Source organism: Schistocerca americana, chromosome X (genome assembly GCF_021461395.2).
Source record: "Schistocerca americana isolate TAMUIC-IGC-003095 chromosome X, iqSchAmer2.1, whole genome shotgun sequence".
NCBI classification, from domain to species: Eukaryota; Metazoa; Arthropoda; class Insecta; order Orthoptera; family Acrididae; genus Schistocerca; species Schistocerca americana.
In genome coordinates this window covers 850912031-850916943 of record NC_060130.1, presented here as the reverse complement: position 1 = coordinate 850916943, position 4913 = coordinate 850912031, and the positions used below count along the sequence as shown (strand labels likewise).

Genomic DNA, 4913 nt, shown 5'->3' with positions numbered 1-4913 from the left:
AGAAAATAAGTTGAGGTCAGTATATGCCTGAACAGGTCCAACAGAGCATTGTCAAATTTTTCTGCAATCAATTCAAATGAATCTTTTAGTAGCACTCTAGTGAGAAGGGAAACCTCATCAAAACTGACCATTATATCAGATTCTGTTATATGTAGTTGCTTGAGACATTTCAAGGAGTGTCTCCCCCCACCCCCCAAGTTGTGGATATGGTGAATACACTTCATCAAATAGGGGAGCAGCAGTTTCTTCAAATTCTTGGGTATGTTGATAAACCTATGTTGCTGACAACTCAGTGCAGTGACACAGGAATTTAAACCCTGACAAGACCACCAGGCACACCAGACCAAATATGGAACACCACAGCACACTTCTAGTGTGAGCGGACTGCAAAGGGAATACCTGGACCTGCACTGGACCAAAAACAGAATGCCAGAACACAGATGGGTGCATCAGACTGAAGATTAAACCCCAGCGCTCAGCCTGGCACACCAGACCAAAGAGGAAATGACTAACAACCTTTCTAACTGGAGTGAACTACCAAGAGGACACCTAGAACCACAGCAGGCCGAAAAGTGAACAACAGTCCACAGACAGGCAGTCCGGACCAAAGAGGGAATGCCTAAGGACGTTGCTAGTGAGAGCAGACCACAGACAGAATGAAATGATAATTAAATGGACACCGTAGCTGCAAGCAGGCGTTGATACACTTCATTGGGGACATGTTGAAAATGTGTGCCCCGACATGTGTGTCGATATGTTGGGAATGTGGATCTCATGGGGAGCGTGCAAGGGATAATTCCCTGCAGATGCATTATCCTCTGTGCCCGCGGTGGCTCAGTTGGATAGAGCGTCTGCCATGTAAATAGGAGATCCCGGGTTCGAGTCCCGGTCGGGGCACACATTTTCAACATGTCCCCAATGAAGTGTATCAACGCCTGCTTGCAGCTACGGTGTCCATTTAATTATCATTTCATTTCTAGCAAAGCTGCATGGTCATCCACGGTAACTGTTCTTTTAGGAACAGATACTACCGTCATATATAGTCACAGACAGAATGCCTGGAACCAGCAATGGAGGAGGAAGAGTGAAGGTATAAATACTGGCTCCATTCCACTTCACGTGCAGTCTCAGGTGGCACACGATGAAAACAATGATTCGCGTTGTTGAAACATTGTACAAGAACAAAGCTGATATCTGACAGACTACCCAACACCTCAAGATGTCAACAGATCACCAGGAAAGTCTGAAGAATTGCATCAAGAGACTCTAATGGGAGGAGATGTACTGAAATATCAAGAATCCGGACAATATTTGACAGAGGAAAGGGAGGATGCTGAGTTCTCTCCATTTCCTGCTGAGGTGTCAACATGGAGATATAGCACCAGTTATCACAATGATTAAGCATTAAACTCCAGAGCAGTGAACAAAATAAAATGTCAAGCGAGCAAGGCACTTGTGAGAGAGAGGATTTGAGTTATGCACCACAAGCTAGATGTGATAGGCATGGAGCTTGTACACTTTCACTTGTACATAGAAGCCTCCTTAGCAGCTGAAGACTGGGACAGGGTAAACAGTGCCTCTTGGAGTCTAAGGGAGTACACTAAGAATGCCTCAGCATGCTGGTCTGCAAAGTTTGATCACATGAGTAACAAAACACAGCAGATAGAGGACACTCTCACTGTGCTTAACATAAGTGGCAAGCAGTTTGATGAGACCACTATGAAGGGTACTTAGTAGATGTGTCAACATTGCAATGACTCCTAAAAATGTGTCCATTTCAGGTTTCATCAGTGCACTGGAACAAGTAGCCAACACACTTCCACCAAATGCAGCTGAAGAAATTCACCAGGAGACCTGCACAGCATTTACCAGGACAAAGTTCCCAAAATCAAACATCTCGTGTGGGGAGAAGCTTGCACTCAAGAGGCTCTGGGAAGATGACAGCAGCAGCAGCAGCAGCAGCAGCAGCAGCATCATCATGTTGCCAGCAGACAAAAGGAACTCAACAGTCGTTTTGCAACGTTTTGCCTGGAAGACCAGACATACAGACTTTTGGAATGCAATAATATTGACAAAGTGGAGAAGAAGACCAGGGCTCTCTTGAAGAAAACTGGTATGCCTCACAAGGTCATTAGACAAATACAAATAAAAGCACCAGTTCCTCCTACACAATATGCGCTGCCAAAAGTACCCAGAGAGGGCTGCCTCCAGTTGTCAGCAGCAACAATGGCACATCAATGTAACCAGCAGCCAAGTACTTGAAGAAACTGCTGTTCGTTCTCACATGTGGGGAACTGTATTCACCACATCCACAACTCGGGAGGGGAGGGGGAGGGGGGACTTCTTGCAACATTTCAAGAAAATACATATCACAAAATCTGATATAATAGTCAGTTTTGATGTAATATCCCTGTTCACTAGGATGTCATTGAAAGACTCATTGGGATTGATTGCAGAGAAATTTTACAATGCTCTGTTGGACATATTCAGGCATATACTGACCTCAACTAAATTTCTGTATGGGGGCCAATATTACAAACATACAGAAGCTGTAACCACAGCCAGCACTCTGTCTCCAGTGATTGCCAATATGTTCATGGAGAGATTTGAAGAGGGGGTATTAGAAATGACTAGATATAAACCCACATGAATCCTCAGGTATGTGGATGAAATCTTTGTGTTCTGGCCTCATGATAGGATAGGCCCAGTGGGTTTCTGAAACATCTGAACTCATGTGTCCTCGGAGTCTTTCGAAACAGCATACATGAATAAAACGTTCTCGGTTTTCCAGCCACGTCAATTCGAGGACTTTACTCGAATTGACGCGGCTGGAAAACCGAGAACGTTTTATTCATCTGAACTCATGCTGCCCAAATATAAAGTTCACCTTGGAACTGAAAGATGGTGGCCAGTTGCTATTTCTGGATGTACTTGTGAAAAGGAGAGCAGATGGCTCATTTGGCCACATCTACACCTACATCTACATGATTACTCTGCAATTCACATTTAAGTGCTTGGCAGAGGGTTCATCGAACCACAATCATACTATCTCTCTACCATTCGACTCCCGAACAGCGCGCGGGAAAAATGAACACCTAAACCTTTCTGTTCGAGCTCTGATTTCTCTTATTTTATTTTGATGATCATTCCTACCTATGTAGGTTGGGCTCAACAAAATATTTTCGCATTCGGAAGAGAAAGTTGGTGACTGAAATTTCGTAAATAGATCTCGCCGCGACGAAAAACGTCTTTGCTTTAATGACTTCCATCCCTACTCGCGTATCATATCTGCCACACTCTCCCCCCTATTACGTGATAATACAAAACGAGCTGCCCTTTTTTGCACCCTTTCGATGTCCTCCGTCAATCCCACCTGGTAAGTATGCATCACATACCTACACACACTGATTTATACCTGCAATCCAGCTGTGCAGAAGAACAGAGTTATGAAAACATTGGTCCACAGTGCACACACCTTCTCAGACCCAGATAGTCTGGCAATAGGAAAAGAGCATCTGTGATCAATGTTCTGCAAGAATGGATATACTAGCAAACAGCTTCAGAAGACCCTTCAACCATCCACCCACCACATGATCTAGAACAGCAGGATGAGGCAAAGCCTGTGGCATACCTGCCCTATGTAGTATCTATTTCTGCCAAAAATAGCATGTTTCTTAGGAAGAACATCAAGTGTGTGTTCTGTACATCCATCAAAATAAGAGGACCACTGGGAAATGTAAAAGACAAGCTGCGAGTATGAAAACCAGGAATTTATAATACACCTTGCCATTGTGGCATGTCAGCATGTTGTACATTGGACAAACTACTAGGACAGTGGATGTCACAAAAAGAGAACATCAGATGCACACCTGACTAAGACAGGCAACTAAATCAGCTATTGCCTAGCACTATCTGGTATTCAATCATTCCATGAACTATGATGAATCGAAGGTTCTGGTACAGACCTCCAGATACTGGGACAGTGTTATAAGAGACTCTATGAAGATAAAGGTGATACATAAACTGATGAATTGTGACACTGTGCACCAACTCAGCAGAAACTGGAATCCTGCGCTGAAGCTGCTGAAAATGCAAGGGGCAACAGCAGAACTCCACAAAAAGAACTGAGGGTGTGGACATAGGAAATTATCCACTAACAGAGCACCAGGCACACTGAACCAAAGATGGAATATCGCAGCGCACTTCTAGTGGGAGCTGACTGCAAAGGGAACACTTGGAACTACACCAGACTGAAAACGGAATGGCAGCACACAGATGGATGCATCAGACTGAAGACTAAACCCCAGTACTCCGCCTGGTGCATCAGATTGAGGGAATGCATAAGAACATTTCTAGCAGGAGGAGGCTGCCAAGACAACACCTGGAACCACAGTGGGCCGGAAATGGAAAATCAGTCCAGAGACAGACTCTTGGGGCTGAAGAGAGAACACCTAAGGACACTGCTAGTGGGATCTGCAGATGGAATGCTTTGAGCCATTGATTAAGGGGCAAGAGCGTAGGTATTAACACTGGACCCATTCCACTTGACGAGCAGTTTCAGGTAGCATCTGATGAAGATAATGAGTCACATTGTCGAAATATCATGCAAGAATTACGCTGATATCCAGTAGAATACCAGCCACCACAAGATGTCGATAGATCACCAGGAAAGTCTAAAGAATTACATCCAAGTGTAATGTTGCAATGTGATATGAAATGTAACGAGCAAGTAAGGACAGTAGTAGGGAAGGCAAGTGGTCAACTTTAGTTTATTGGGAGAGTTTTAGCAAAGTGTAACTCTTCTACAAGAAAACCACATTAGAACACTTCTGTAACCTATTCTTTGAGTACTTCTTGAGTGTTTGGGATTCCCACCAGATCGCATAAGAAAAAAAAAACAACAAAAAACACTG

At 44.0% G+C, this 4913-nt stretch overlaps 1 non-coding gene across 1 annotated transcript; it reads left to right on the top strand.

Moving 5' to 3' along the window:
- The first annotated feature begins 822 nt into the window (after positions 1 to 822).
- Trnat-ugu lies at positions 823 to 897 on the top strand. Its single transcript has one exon. It is a non-coding gene; the product is annotated as a tRNA-Thr (tRNA).
- Positions 898 to 4913: the final 4016 nt, after the last annotated feature.